Source organism: Molossus molossus, unplaced genomic scaffold (genome assembly GCF_014108415.1).
Source record: "Molossus molossus isolate mMolMol1 unplaced genomic scaffold, mMolMol1.p scaffold_m16_p_1, whole genome shotgun sequence".
In the NCBI taxonomy this organism is placed as follows: Eukaryota; Metazoa; Chordata; class Mammalia; order Chiroptera; family Molossidae; genus Molossus; species Molossus molossus.
Window position 1 is genome coordinate 100,463,606 of NW_023425344.1, and position 17,215 is coordinate 100,480,820.

The window sequence follows — 17,215 nt, forward strand, 5'->3', positions numbered from 1 at the left end:
TATTTTTAAGTACAACCCTGCAAATATTCCTGAGACCTCTGAAATGAAATAAAGAAGGACACTTACTCATGACTGGAAATGTCTCTGTATGTTGTCCCAATCAGATATTAAATCAAAATCTGCTGTCCAAAGTTTCTTGGAGGAATACATGTCCTAGTCAAAAAACAAATAGAAATAAATTATATTTTATAAAGGTATTTAAAATAAGTTTTCTAAAAGGAGATGAAAATAATTTAGTTTAAAATTTTCTATTTCCAAAAGAAGCCCTTGGTGTCACCTAAATATAAAAAAAAATTACCAATCAATCTTTAGAACATCATGATTGCATTCAATTTTCTTTTTTCTATAAGTTAGCTCAAAAGTAAATAAAATGTATAAAGTAATTACCACACAGAAACTTATTAAGGTGTCCTTTGTCTTACTATTAAACACAGTATTAATTCATGTTACTAAAAATGTATTTTCTCGGCTGCTCTCTCCTCTGCGTAGGATGGGACAGTCGCCCTGCAGCTAATAAAGCTCTCTTAATTTGAACCCCCCCAAAAAAAAATAAATAAAAATAAAAATGTATTTTCTCCACCATTATCAAACATAGAAAGAAAGTGATCCAGCTAGAGTAAATATAGCACATCACACCTGCTAAATTTATTTTGATTGCATATAAATGATTTATATACAATCAACAAAGTTATTGCTATAAATTGTCTCTAAACTTGGGCATTTTCCTCATAATAAAAGTACTATGGTTTCATTGATCTAAAAATATTATAAACAATAGCAAAGTAGAAAAAAAAAAAATCTATCACAATGCAATGCTACTACATCGACCCAATCATTTGGGGCATTATTTCTTTTCAAGGCATTTTTTTTTTTTTAATCCTCACCAGAGGATATTTTTTCCACTGATTTTTTTAGAGAGTGGAAAGAAGAGAGGATGGGAGAGGGAGAGGGAGAGGGAGAAACACCAATGTGAAAGATACACATAGATTGATTGCCTCACTTACGTACCCTGACCGGGCTGGGGATCAAACCTGCAACCCAGGTACGTGACCTTGACTGGGAATAGAACCCATGACCCTTCAGTGTGTGGATCGATGCTCGAACCACTGAACTACATCGGCCAGCGCATCACAGCAATTTTTGTAAATTCTTCTTAAGTGTAATTTATAAACACTACGTATAAAATTTTGTATTTGATTCTTTTTGCTTGAGTATACCAAAGCATCACTCTGTATTAGTATAAATATACTTAACCCTTTGCTAAAATTAACATTATAAATTTTCTTTCCTAATTAACGTAGTTTTAAATGAGGCATAAATGAATACTAATGCTATATTTAAATATACCAATTGATGCATAAATACCTCCCCAAATCTACTATATGAAATTCTACACATAAGATCAAGTTAGATACAAAATTTACACTTGTGTTACCTAAACTGATGAGCTAATTCTTGCAATCACAAGGAATGATGGTTACTTTATTTGCTAAATCAATTAAGCAAAGAGCATAATGCTAAGGACCTCTGCTTCTGAAACAGATTAAAGTTAGGATAACTTTTTTTTTAAGAAATAATGCTTGCCCCATCTATATACTTCGCTCATGAGAAATATAAATTTACAAACTGACAATTCTGTATGCACAGTTTGGCTCATATACTGTAATTAGTAGTGGCATATAATCATAGTATTGCCATATAATCACCTGACCCCCATCCCAAGTATGCAGTAGACACTGCTAAATGATTTTCATCTCCAGATAATCTGATTATCCCAAAGGCAATGAGAAGTTATATGGAAAATCTAAAACATATAATCTACATATTAGCTTTAGACTACATGATGAAAGTTTCTCACTATCAATACTCTTTCTGGATGGTGTTTCAATGAGTCTATTATATTTGTTTGCCTCCCCCAGGAACCACGAGGTTAAGCACGCTGGCCTCTGAGCATGCTGAATGACATGGGAAGGCAATCCCATGTTACAAAGTCACAAAGTACATGAAATGCTCACAGACCAGGAGTTCATTTACTTACATTTGTACAGTCTAATCTCTTTGCCCAGGAATTTTTCTTTTCATTCATGTTTAGATCAGATTTTTTAATCTTCAATTTAAAATTCCACAATGACAACATCAAAGCACTTTGTACTAAGCAGTGCGCCCCTCCTGCCAATAATCATAAATTGCCAAATAAATATGTATTCCCGGGCTGAAGTTCCTAAGATATCAGAGAGTTTTTTCAGCACTAAAAATAGTAAACTCAAAAATACCTGGGTAATAAAACCTATAAACACTGGATTTATAACCTTACCATCTGAGGTGATTAATATACTTTACAAATACAAGACAATGCATAAGTTCGAATTAATATAAAATGTCATGGAGTAATATTTAGAAACATTTTTTTTAAATGTTTATAACTGAAGTCACTTGTTTAAGATTCTTTATGCTAACCACAGCTTTGAAATGTAGATTCTTCCATCTACTTTCAAAGTAGGTAGTCTAGCAATTCTTCTAAGCAACTAGGCAGTTCAGTGACACATAAGAAAATTTTCACATTCCTTTTCTGCCCCTAAATGCTATCCCCTCCCACTGGACAAACAAGGAAGGAAAAAGTAATCTTACTTGCTCTTTATCACACCATCCAAAAGGGAAAATCTAATCTATTTTAAATCCACGATTGCACCTAAAAAGTATATTGGGGTATTTCTGCAAAATCTGGCCTTTAAACTCATTTTCCATTGCTGTTTATTCTCCTCATAGTCTTATTTTCTTATAACTCTAATATGGGGGCTTTCAAGTAACTCCTCCAACTTTTGTGACAAAATCTGACATGCACGAACGGGGCTGCATGCAGCAGGCCTAAGGATAACCCGAGCTGACAGGAAACTCAGGGTCTAGTTAAAAGGAAAACAAGCTCTGCTACAGCCTTCTCATTACTGCAGCAGTAAACAGCTTAAAAGTAATTTCGGCCACTTTTAGACAGTTAAGACCTCTGGAAGTATCTAAAAGAACTTCTGATTTTTATAACACCTAATAATCTATTCTAGAATTAGCTCAGCAGACCCAATTTTAATTACTTTAAAACTGAAATTTAATAGAATTATAAACCGAAACATATGGTACCATATTCTATTGTTTCTAATAATATTCTTTAAGGGGACCAAATCAACATTAACTTATTTCATGGTATAGTAACTTCTCCTCTGGGAAAAAATACACAAGAACCCCAATCTCCACTAACAGCTCATGTGGTCTCCGTTTTTTTTACTCTCACCATAAACTATAATTTTTAAAAGTCAAATTTAATCATGAAGACATGAAATAAGTCCATCACAACAGGACACATACTCTGTGATTCCAACATATGCAGTGCCTAGAGAAGCTGAATTCATACAACAGGTGGTAGCATGGTGGCTGCCAGAGGTTTGGGGAAGGGGAATAGGGAGTTAGTGTTTAGTGGGTTCAGAGTTTCAGTTTGGGAAGATGAAAAAAGTTCTGGAGATGGATGGTGATGGTTGTAAATCAAAGTAAATGTACTTAATGCCAGTGACCTATACACTTAAAATGGTTAAAATGGTAAATCTTATTAATATGTTACCACAGTAAAAAATACAAATTTTTTCTAAAAAATCAAATTTACCCAGTATTCCAAAAGTAACAGAAATTGATTATAATTTCTATATTTTTATTAATATTTTTATCTTTTAACATGCTTAAATTCTTTCTAGAATAAGAAGATAAAATAATTCTTTCTCATCATTTTTAACTTCATAATCAATTTCTACTTGAAGAACTCCTAGCACTCTACTATGAACTTTTCACATTTTATCATTTAAGATAAGAACATCTCCAAGTAAAACTAAAGCTATCAGAGATATCTGTTTCCAAGATTCTTGTGCCCAAATGGCTTGTGAAATCTCTTGTTACATGCCACCTAAAAATACTTGATAAAATACAAGAATTATCCTTTTAAATGCATAGCAAAGCTCACAAAAAACTCAAACACAAAAATAAAAGTAAAAAAATAAATAGGAACACAGAATGGGGTAAGTTGGCAATGATGCCAGCAACTGCCCTTAGAAACATTTGACAATCTCTCATAACCAAGCTGCACTGTTCAAAACTGTAGCCACCAACCACATGCAGCTATTTAATTTTAAACTTTAAATTCAGTTTCTTTCTTGCACTAGTCACATTCCAAATGTGACTAATGGCTGCTGTATTAGCACAGATATATAATATTTCCAGTATTACAGAAAGGTCTATTGAACAATGCTGAAGAGCTTTCAGTATTAACAGTTTGATTAGGACAAAGCCAAACCTTTATGTTATACAACATGGAAAAAGTCAGACTATGGATAAGCACATAAAGCCTAGCACCTGAAGGGCTATATCTTCAATAAAAAGAATAAACTATGAAAAAATAAATAACCTAAAGGAAAGATATAAAGAAAATTCTCCCAAATGTAGGTTTATTTGTGTTTGGGGAGGGGAAAGGGAGTATTCTCTGGAAATCTGTAACCAAACCAACCTTTCACACAGGCTTCAAGTTCAAATTCAAACTACTTATATGTACAGAAAATCTTAAGCCTAAAAATGAAATGGCCCTAGGTGGACAATGTGCACAGTTGCAAATTCCCTCTGGGAGAAAGCAGTGCTAACTCAGGTCTCATAAGATTTTCCACAGATAAAGGAATAATAAAAATGAGCTCAAAAAGTATGCATAATAAGCAAGATTCAACAGAAATAGATTAATCAAAAAAAATTTTTAAAGAACAGCAATGGCCCTTGCCCATTTGGCTCAGCGGTTAGAGCGTCGGCCTGCGGACCAGAGAGTCCTGGGTTCAGTTCCCGCTAAGGGCACACACCTCAGATGCAGCTTGTCCCTGGTCCCGGTTGGGGTCATGTGGGTGGCAACCACTAGATGTCTCTCTCTCAAGTCGATGCTTCTCTCTCTCTTCCTTCCTCTCTTCCTCCCACTCTATCTGAAGATAAATGCAAAAATGTCCTCGAGTGAGGATAAAAAAAAAGAACAGCAATGTTTCAAAATACAATATAAAATGTAAACTATGAACAAAAAAGAAGGCAACAGATTTGGGGGAAAAAAATCAAGTGCAAAATAGAATAGCCCTAGCCGGTTTGGTTCAGCGGTTAGAGCATCGGCCCGTGGACCGGAGAGTCCCTGGTTCGGTTCCCACTAGGGGCACGTACCTTGGTTGCAGTTTGTCCCTGGCCCCTGTTGGGGTTGTGTGGGTGGCAGCCATTCGATGTGTCTCTCTCACATCGATGTTTCTCTCTCTCTTCCTCCCTCTCTCCCTCCCACTCCATCTAAAGATAAATACAAAAATGTCCTCAAGTGAGGACCAAAAAAAAGAAAAATAGGATAACTAAAATTAAACTCGAATGGACAAGTTCAGCAAACTAGATACTGCTAAAGAGGAAATTAATGAACTAGATCATATAGTTGAAATTATTTAGAATGCAACAAAGGAAAACTATAAAGAAAGATTGAGAGACATTAAAAATAAATTAAAACATCTAATAGGTATATCTAATTGAAGTTTTAGAATAAGAACACAACAAATGAGGGAAACAAAATGCAAAAGAAAAGAGTTGAGAATTTTCCTAAACTAAAGAAAGATAGTAATATACAGATTCAAGTTCAGCAAATTCCAAGTATAAATAAAAAGGAAATAGACAGAGACATCATAGTGAAACTGCGAAATATCAATAACGAAGAATTCTTAATAGCAACCAGAAACAAAAGGCACATTGCTTACAAAGGAACAATTACACTTAATAACTGATTTACTGCAACCAGGGAAGCCAGGAAATATTAGAACAGCATCTTCAAAGTTCTAATAGAAAATAACTGCTAAGCTATAATTAAGTACCCAACTAAGCTAAACCATTTTTTCAAGAAAAGGACAAAATAAAGAAAATTTCAGAAACAACTGAGGGAATATACTGCAAACAGATCCTCATTAATGATGCTTCTAAAACTGTAGCTCACAAAGTTGGAAAATGATGCCAAAATGAAGATCTGAAACATGGGAAAGGGTGGTAAGAAAAGAAAATTGTAAGAAAGTCCAAGATAGTGGAGTAGGTAAGCTGCACTCACCTCCTTTCATGACCACATCAAAATTACAATTAAATTATAGGACAATCAACCTGGATAATCATCTGAAGGATAGCTGAACAGAAGTCATATAACAAAGGATATAAAAAGCAGCAGCTACATCAAGACTGGTGGAAGATATGAAACGGGCTGGGCCCACACTTACATGGGGCAATTGAAAATCTAGAGGGATATCTCAGCTGCAGAAGTAACCCTGAGGAGCAAGATCTCAGTCCCACACTGGGCTCCCCAGCCCAGAGCTGGAGGGAGAAGTCCACATAGTATCTGGTGGTGAAATATCAGCAGGGACTAGGGGAAGACAGAAGGCTGCTGGAAATCCAGGTATCCTCTTAAAGGACCAATGCACAAACTCTCACCACAAGCACTCACCCTGGGCTCTGACAAAAGGATGATGGCTCAAGGGATGCCAGAGTCATACAAGGAGAGACTGAGTTGCATGGCTTCAAGGTGAGGGCTGGCACGACAACAGCCAAGATTCTGGTGTTGAGTCTCCTTGCCACATGGCTCACAGACACCAAGTTTCCTGGGTTAAGCACTTCCCGTAGCATTAGCCTGGGGAGCTCCACTAGCTCTACTATGAGGACTACCGGAGACCCTGCCTGAACCAGTTCATGCACAGCAGGGGACTCCATCCAAGGCAAGCAGCCTGGGCCTGTATTGCAGTCATTCTTATAAAACTCTTGTGGAATTCCGGTCAAGTATGAAAGATATCAGAGACACACAGGGAGTAACTGAGTTATCCAGTTGTAGGGTAAGGGCTATCTTCTGAGCTGGCCAACAGGAACCACCTCTCCTGTGTTAAAACCTACCCCCACAAGGCCAAATCCTAATCTGCGTTACCCTGATGAACTCCACTAGATCCACCCTGACAACTCCCTCACACCCCACTCCACTGCAAAAGTCCTCAGCCCCCCGACGATGGCAGTTGGCCTTGGCAAACACTAAGACTTTTGCCAAGTGGCCTTAGACCCAGCACTGGTGACAAGTTTAAAACTATACCAACCTGGTGAACACCACACATATCTACCCGATGACCCTGAGAACCTGCTTTATGTAACTCGCATACTGCCCAAAGTCCTTTCAGTGGCTTAGTCTAACAGACAAAACAGGTGGCGGCAGGTCTCAGAATACCTTGGGCCTATTGCTGACCTTCTGCAGGCCCAATACTGATGGATGCCGGCCTCAATTTGCAGCTTGGCCCCTCCCACAAGAACCCAGGCTCAGCAGAGGCAGCTACCAACCATGGATCACTTTGTACCTAACAGATAGCTTAGGGCCAGGCACAGACCTACGCAGAGTCCACCTGAAGAGGCCCCAGAAACAACACAACCAGGGCTGACTTCAGACCACAAAAGAGCACCACCAGATTACCTACACAAGCAGCACATCCAAAGGAGGTCAGAGCAGGCTGGGGCAAATTCCACTCTGTGGGGTCAGCTTCCACACAACTGCTTGTACACTGTGGTCATGGCCAATTTTCACAGCCAGCCGAAGGTCAACCTCACCCACTAACATGTCAACAGCAATCAAGGATCAATTACAACAGGAGGACACACATAACTGACACAAAGGCCATTCCTGGGGCACCCAGCTCAGGTGATCAGGGAAACTGCACCACTGGGTCCCACACAACACCTACTACATAAAGCCACATGACCAAAATTGGGACAAAAAGCTAATCTACCTAATAAATAGAAACAAACACAGAGAGGGAGCCAGATTGGAGAGACAAAGAAATATCCCCAAATGAAAGAACAGGAGAAATGTTCAGAAAAAGAACTAAATAAAATGGAGGCAAGCAATCTACCAGATACAGATTTCAAAACAAAAGTTATAAGGATGCTAAAGGAACTTATGGGAAAAATAGATGAATACAGTGAGAACTTCAATAAAGATGTACTAAGAATAAAAAAGAACACTGAAACCATGAAAAAGAACTATTCAAAAATGAAAACTATAATAATTGAAATGAAGAATACACTCAAAGAAATCAACAGCAGATTAGATTAAACAGAGGATCAAATTGGTGATTTGGAAGACAAGGTAACAGAAAACACCCAATCAGAGCAGAAAAAATAAATAAATAATCCAAAAACATAAATCTAGGGACCTCTGAGACAACATCAAATATAGCAACATCTGCATTATAGGAGTACCAGGAAAAAAGAGAGAGCGAGGGATTGAGAACCTATTTGAATAATGATGAAAGATTTTCCTAAACTGGTAAAGGAAAAAGGCACACAAGTCCAGGAAGCACGGAGTCCCAAACAAGATGAATACAAACAGGCCCATACTAAGATATATCATAATTAAAATGGTAAAAGTTAAAGACAAAAAGAATCTTAAAAACAGCAAGAAAAAGAGAGTTAACTACAGGGGGGCTCCCATATGACTATCAGCTGTTTTCTAAACACAAACTTTTCAAGCCAGAAGGGATTACTATGAAATATCCAGAGTTATGAAAAGCAAGGGCCTACAGCTAAGACTACTTGACTCAATACGGCTATCATTTAAAACTGAAGGAGCTTCCCAGACAAGGAGAAGCTGAAGAAGTTCATCACCACCAAACCAGTACTAGAAGAAATGTTAAAGCAAACTTTAAGAAGAAGAAAGGGAAAAAAAGGAACATAAATTGAATAAAAAAATGGCAATAACTACATACCTATCAATAATCACTTTAAGGTAAATGAATTTATATCAACAAAATAAACTGTAAAAAAAAGGCTATAATAAGAAACAAAGAAGAATATTACATAATGATAAAGGGATCAATCCAAAAAGAGGATATAATCCTTGTAAACATCTATGTAACCAGCATAGGAGGACCTAAAAGAACAACATACAAAGCCCAGAGTGAGTGAGTAGAAGGAAGGAAATAATAAAAATCAGACCAGAAATAAATGAAACAGAGTAAAAAAAAAAAATACAAAATATCAAAGAAACCAAGAGCTAGTTCTTTTAAAAGAAAAATATGATTAACAAACCTTTAACCAGACTCATCAAGATAAAAAAGAGAGAGAACTCAAATAAATAAAATCAGAAATGAAAGAGGAGAAGTAACAAATGACACCAAAGAAATACAAAGGATTGTAAGAAAATATTATAAACAACTATATGCCAACAAATCGAGCAATCTGGAAAAAATGGATTAATTTCCTAGAAACATACGCCCTTTCAAAACTGAATCAGGAAGAATCAGGTTACAACTAGTGAAATTGAAGAATTTTTAAAAAACTCCCAACAAACAAAATTGCTGGGATCCAAAGGCTTTACAAGTGAATTTCACCACACATTCAAAGAAGAACTAACACCTATCCTTCTCAAACTATTTCAAAAAATTCAAGAGAGAAGACTCCCAAGCTCATTTTATAAGGCCAGCATTATCCTAATTCCAAAACCAGATAAAGACAAAACAAAGAAAGAAAATTATAAGCCAATGTCCTTGATGAACATAGATGCTAAAATCCTTAACAAAATATTAGCCAACAGAATCCCACAATACTAAAGGACAATGCACCATGAACAAGTGGGATTTATTCTGGAGATGCAAGGTTGGTACAGTATCTGCAAAGCAATAAATGTGATATACCACATAAAAAATGAAAGGATTAAAAACTACATGATCATATCAATAGACGCAGAAAAATGCATTTAATAAAATCCAGCCCTGGCTGGTTTTGCTCAGTGGTTAGAGCATCGGCCCACAGACCAGAGGAACATCTGTAATACATTCAATAATAAAGATAAGTTAAAAAATAAAATAAAATAAAGATGACAATTTAAAAAAATGAAAGAGAAGGGACAACTAACACCACAGAAATAACAAAGATTATAAGACACTATGAACAATTATATGCCAACAAATTGACAATATGGAAGAAATAGATAAATTCCTAGAAACATACACTCTTCCAAGAGTGTATCAAGAAGAAACAGAAAATTGAACAGATGAACTAAACCAAAGAAATCAAATCAGTAATCAAAAAACTCCCAACAGCCCTCGCTGGTGCGGGTCAGTTTGTTGGGTGTTGTCCTATGCACCAAAAGGTTGCCAGTTTGATTCCCGGTCAGGGCACATGAAGATAGCTTTCACCACTCTTATTCAATATAGTATTGGAATTCCTAGTCACAGCAATCAGACAAGAAGAAGGTATTCAAATTGGAGGAAAAAAAAAAAATCCAACTGTTGCTATTTGCAGAGGACATGATACTATATAGAGAGAACCCTAAAGATTCCACCAAAAAAGTACTAAAACTAATAAATGAAGTCAGTAAAGTAGCAGGATACAAAATAAATCTCCAAAAATTAGTTGTTTTGTTATACACTATTTAATAATGAACTATCAAAAAGAGAAACTAAAAAAAAAAATCTCACTTAGAATTGTATATATGTATATATATAAAAAAAAAAAATACCTAGGAATATATTTAACCAAGAAGGTAAAAGACTTGTACTCTGAAAATTATAAAACACTAAAGAAGATACAAATAAATGGAAGCACATATGTGTCACAGATAAGAAGTAACACTGTTAAAATGTCCATACTACCCAAAGCAATCTATAGCTTCAACACAATTCTTATCAAAATATCAATGGTGTATTTCACAGAACTAGGACAAATAATCCTAAAATGTATATGGAACCACAAAAGATCCTGAACAGCCACTGAAATCTTGAGAAAGAATAAGTTGGAGGAATCATACTACCTGATATTAAACTATACTACAAGGCTGCAGCAATCAAAACAGCATGTTACTGGCATAAAACCAGACATACAGATCAATGGAACAGAACACTGAGCCCAGAAATAAATCCACACTTATATATATGGTCAAGTATATGCCAAAGGAGGCAAAACATACAATGAAGTTAAGAAAGTCTATTCAATAAATGGTGTTGGGAAAATTGGACAGATCATGAAAAAAATAAAACTAGACCATCTTCTTATTCTATATACAAGAATAAACTAAAAATGGATTAAAGACCTAAATGTAAGATTTGAAACCATAAAACTCCTAGAAAAAAATATAGGCAGTAAAATCTCTGACATTTCTCTCAGCAATATTTTTTCTAATATATCTCCTTGGCAAGGGTAACAGAAGAAAAAAATAAAGAAATAGGACTACAGGAAACTAAAAAATTTTTGTACAACAAAGGAAACCATCAAAACGAAAACACTATAATTGAGAAATAAAATGTAAAAAAATTGTAAACATGAAAAAATACAAACAAATATTACAGGTATAATCTAAATTATGAGTTATTTAAATAAAAACACCTAAACACTGAACAAAAACAGCATGTAATCTACAAGGGAGGTAAGAGGAGTGGAAATATTCCAAGTTTCTTATGCTGTTATTCAGGTGGAAGATGTGGCAAACACTAGCCTTTGTTCATATGTCTTCCTTCACTCACTGCTTTTGCCATGGCTTCCCTGGGGGCCACCTCATGGATTTAGGGTTCTGGCCATATGATGGGTAGGAAAGTGGGCAGAACTGACACTGTACAACAGTGGTTCTCAACCTTCCTAATGCCGCGACACTTTAATAGAGTTCCTCATGTTGTGGTGACCCCCCACCATAAAATTATTTTCGTTGCTACTTCATAACTGTAATTTTGCTACTGTTATGTGTTAGGCAACGGCTGTGAAAGGGTCGTTGGACCCCCAAAGGGGTCGCGACCCACAGGTTAAGAACCGCTGCTGTACAAGTTCTAATTGGAGGCTTTGAGAGCACTGAACTTGTCTGTGTTCTCTCATGCTCCTTCACTTTACCCCAGGTAGCTTCAGGTCCCAGAATGCATAGATACCTGGCATATAACTACACCCAACCCACAGCGTTGGCCAAACCCAGCCAACCCCGGCCAAACCCAGCCAACCCCAGCCAAACCCAGCCAACCCCAGCCAAACCCAGCAGAGAATGATGGACCTGTGAGCTAGAATTAAATGCCTGTAGTGGCACACCACTGATATTTAGCAGTTGTTTGTTACAAAGCAAAAGATGACTAATGCAAAGGATGAATATGTTAACTCTAAATGCAAATAAATTTGTTTTTTAATTTTACTAAAATATTTTACTAAATTTGTGAACATATACTATATATACATATACATACATACACACACATATATATATAATGATACCATTTATATGAAGTTCCATAATATGTAAAATTAACAGTATGTTCTTTAGGGACATAAAGCCATCCCTCACCACTTCGCGCTTCGACTTTCAGCTTCTCTCTATCGCGGTTTTTTCAAACAGTATACTATTTATTTGAAGAAAACTGCGATAGAGTGAAGCCACAAAAGTTGAGGCACAAGTGGCGAAGGAGGACTATACAAATAAAGAAGCCTACTTCGCGGAAATTCATTTATCACAGTAGAGTCTGAAATTGATTAACAGCGATAAACGAGGGTCGACTATAAGCCTATGTAATATAACTATAAAGAAAAGCAAGGAAATACTAGACCCTAGAGTTGAGGCTGATGGTTTCCTCAAGGACAACAATAAGATGGAGCAGTAGTCCTGGCCAGTTTGACTCAGCTAAAGCGTCAGCCTGCAAACCAAAGAGTCGCAGGTTCGATTCCAGTTAAAAGCATGCACCTCAGTTGCAGTTTGTCCTAGGCCCTAGTTGGGGTCGTGCGGGAGGCAACCAGTCAGTGTGTCTCTCTCACATCATATTTTTCTCTCTCTCTCTCTCTCTCTCTCTTTCTCCCTCCCCCCCCCCCCCCCCCCACACACACACATTCTATCTGAAGATAAAACAGAAAAATATCCTCAGGTAAGGATTTAAATTAAAAAAAAAAAATGGAGTGAGATGTAATCCAAGAGGTACTGATGATGTTTTATCACTTAAGCTGAGGGAGGGGATAGTATGGACATTGCTATATCAGACCTTGTATAACACATTATTACATACAGTCTTTTGTACAAATGTAATACTTTAATATAAAAAGTAAAATTTTTCCAACAAAACTCAGAAATAAGATGATTAGAAATAAAAGTAATATAATATAATAATCATATATGTAAATGTCATAAAGGAGTTAAATGCACTTATAATCTTTAAGCCATAATTAAGAGGAAGAAACAGTTGTAGTGACTCCTTTACTCTTTAAAAGTTAAAGACAAATAGAAGTGATAGCCAGTTCCACTAGAAATTGCAAGACAGCTTTTCTGTGAAAGACTGATGATTATCCATTATCTACATGTAGAACCAGCTGGCCTACCCAAAGAGTTGTCCATTTGTTATGTCTGATCTCAGCTGTCTGATCATTGAAGCTTCTGATCTCATCTTCACAGTTGTATAATCCAAGTTCATTTTCTAGTAGAAAATCCTAGATCCTGTTTTGCTAAATTGCTATTTTTTTAACTGTCATCCCAAGAAAAAGCTTAACAAAATTCCCTTCATTAAAGCATTATTTGTAACAGCAAAAAAATTATAAACAACTTAAGTGTCCAATAAAAAGGGATAACAAAATGAACTGTTGTTAATTTACACGTAATGAACTGTCATGAATCATTTTAAAATGTCACAACGAAATGTAATGATGAATGAATGTTCTGGAATGTGCTTTATGTAACTTTCTCACAATCAGCAGGATGTACTCAGAAATGATGCCTCAACCAATTTAAATTTATTTCTCCAAAGGCTTATAAACCAATATTTAAGTGAGTAATGTTCAGTTTTTAAACTTAAAAGACATATAATATACACATTTACTATTCATTCAATAAATATTTACTGAGCAGCTATTATGAGTCAGGCAGTGTTCCAGGCTCTGAAGACACAGCCATGAACAAAACAAAGAACCTTTCCCCATGGACTTATATCACAGTAACTCTAGTACCTTCCTTTCTTATTTCAGATTTATAGTTTATTAGTTCAAATATATATGTCAGGGATGAGTCCCAGATAACATATTCGCATTCCAGATAAGGAAATAACTTTAGTTAATATTAGGCCATTATTTAATGACACAGGAGGTCCATCATTGTACTTTCACAATTCTTGGGCTTTTTATATTAAAAAAAAAATGCTTTTTCTGCAATTTATACTCCCTAAAACACAATGCTAAATTCCCACAGCTTTAAGTATTTTCCCAGCTCAAGAGAAGTAAAGCAAGTCTATCTGCTAGAGTGAAAGGAGGTTTGTTTATCCTGTTGACTAAATCAACAAAGTACTTCCTGCTAATAATATCAGAAAATGAGATGGGCAAAATGAGAAATCATTTGGTTTCCTCAGTTTGTTTACATGTGTATGTTAATGAAGCATCAGATAAGAATGAGGTCTAATTTCCCCATCTACAGATGGAATTTAAGTTAGGTTTCCAGGACTTACCAAATTGTAGTAGCTTTACACTGGTCAACATGTCAACTTCTATGTATTTAGGAAAACAAATGTCCTTTCCAAGGCTTCTTTACTCATCTCAGTTACAGAGGCAGAGCCTTTCAATAGTGGCTTATAATTTGTTTACATGTTGTATTTGCCTAATTCTCTTGATACATCCTATCAGAACTGTACACAATACCTGAGCTCTACAGATAAAAGCTAGAATGAAAGATACAATATCTCTGATTTTCAGGAGCCTGACACCCTTTAAAAAAGTCAGTTAAAAATTCCAGACTGCCAACTATAATAATATGCACAATAGCAGACACTATGAGAAATATAAAGGAAAGTAGACCTGATTCTAGGCTCTGTCTTCAAGAAATTTACCTCTAGTTGGATTATAAACACAAGACTGTAGCCATCCATCCATTCAATAAATACTAATTCAGCCATACAATAATGCAAAAACTTCTCAAGCAGCTTCAAATATAATCAAAATAAACCTGTATGGTGAATACTAGAGGGAAAGGAGGGTGGTGGGATGTAGGAGAGGGTAAAAGGGGAATAAATAGTGATGGAAGGAAACTTGCCTTGGGGTGGTGAACAAAGAATATAATATACCGGTGATGTAGTATAGAACTATACCCCTGAAACCTGTATACTTTCATTAACCAATGTCACCCCAATAAATTCAATAAAATTAAAAGAGAGCGAGAGAGAGAGAGAGAGAGACAGAGAGAGAGAGAGAAACCTGGTCCCAGTCATCCTGTGCTAACAGAATACATTCAGGACAAAAGTACCAAGGGAAACCAGAGTGAGACAGGAGTTAAGAGCTTCAGCTCATGCAAAGACTCTGTGGTCAATGAAAATGAGGAAATTTATGGGCCAAAAGTATACATATATATGCAGTTGAAGAGAGGAAATTTAATATAGGATGTTAATAAACTTGAAATTCAGCAAGTTGATTATAGACTGTAGAGCTTTAAAAAAAAAAAAAAATCACTCAATATATAGGAAGTACTAGATACAAATGGTCCAACTCTGCCATTAACCAACTCTCAAAATTCAGAGCAGATCAGATCATTTTTCTGACCCCATTTCTTTATCTGTAAGACTACAATTAAAATTTCCAACCTGCCTACCCCTCAAAATTGTCATGAAATATGCATTAAAAAAATGCTTTGGTAAACTAAGTATCTTATATATTTGACATACGTATTAGTACTGATCCATTTTTTGTTCTTATTGTATAAAATAAAGGAGTTGAAACGCAATTATTGCCCTGGCCAGTTTGGCTCAGCAGCTGGAGCGTTGGCCAGAGGACCACTGAGTCGTGGGATTGATTCTGGTCAAGTGCACGTACCTCGGTTGAGGTTTAGTCCCCTGCCCTGGTTCAGATCATTCAGGAGGCGACTGATCAATATGCCTCTCTCACAGTGATGTTTCTTTCTCTCTGTCTCCCCCCTTTCCACTCTATCTGAAGATAAATGGAAAAATAACCTCAGCTGAGGATTATTAAAAATAATAATAATAGTAACAATATAATAATAATAAATAAGAATCAGTCTATTACTTCACAATCAGACTCTTCTACCTAGTCCCTATGTTCCAATAACTAAGCATCTAACTGGGAAAGAAAAACACAAATGCATGAAAAATTACATAAATACGAGATAAGGGATGTGTATTTCCAACAAAGACAGACCAGATATTACAGATCAACCTTCTTGCTTGAAGATAATAGAAAGCTAGATAAACCTATATACATTAAGTATATGTTTTAATTATTGAATTATTAAAAATATCAGAGGATATAAATTGGTACTATTACTGGCAAGATAAAGAGACCTCTGTTCTTGTTTTCTTGAAGGAAAGATTTCAAACAAGAAACAAAGTGTGGAAAAGCTCTCAGGAGGGACAGCACCCAGGAGGGTCTAGGCTGGGCTGCTTTGGCTCTCTGGGAAGTCAGACAAAAGGGGACCATGGACACAGGTTCAGGGGGTTTGTCTGGAATGAACTGCTGCTGCCCATTGCTGCCCTGGTTGCAAAGCTCATGGGGCACCTTAAGAGTTTAGAGATGCATGCCTGTGGGGAAAAAAAGGGGGAGGGGCAGGCATAGGCATGCTCCTGGGAAGGAGAGCATGCTGGGACCTTTGTTTTCAGGAGTTTTAAAGGCTGGGTATTTGGGGGAGGTCTTAGGGGAGGACCAATAGGATATTCATCAGCTTGATGCTGATATACCAAAATGAGATCTATTCTCTTAATTTGTCTGACCTTGGGTGTGGTTAGCAAATGGCACTTAATTGGATTTCTGGTACCTGTCTTCTTCAGTAGTGTGACTTAAGCTATTTACCCTCTGGTTTGGGAGGAGAGGTGCAAATCATTTACTCTTAAGTGTCCTTGGTTTAAGGAAGGTAGGATTTACTAGGTGGCTGCAAACTCCTGTTTAACCATCTGTCTTAGTTTCCCTATTCCACTTGTCCTGGAATTTTCCTAGCTTCTTACTTACTATTCTATAACAGTTCAACCACTGTGGAAAACTGTTTGATAGTAAAATATATATTCATTCTACCTATTACTCAATAATTCTATTCCTAGGAATCTATCTAAAAGGAGCGAGTATATATGTCCAACAAAATACATACATTACATATATAAAAATGTTCATAGCAGCTTTATTTTAATAGCCAAAAACTGGAAACAACCCAAATGTTTATTAAGAGTAGAATGGACAA

At 36.2% G+C, this 17,215-nt stretch overlaps 1 protein-coding gene across 3 annotated transcripts in view; it reads right to left on the bottom strand.

The window, feature by feature from the left end:
• Nucleotides 1-2,689, bottom strand: part of USP6NL (USP6 N-terminal like) — a 160,667-nt gene extending 157,978 nt beyond the window's left edge. For all 3 annotated transcript variants that reach the window (XM_036259910.1, XM_036259968.1, XM_036259915.1), the window contains exons 1-3: nt 2,629-2,689; nt 2,039-2,169; nt 67-153 (exon numbers count right to left, since the gene is read on the bottom strand). The gene's annotated coding sequence lies outside the window, so the exon portion shown is untranslated. The remainder of the gene's footprint in view (nt 1-66; nt 154-2,038; nt 2,170-2,628) is intronic.
• Nucleotides 2,690-17,215: the final 14,526 nt, after the last annotated feature.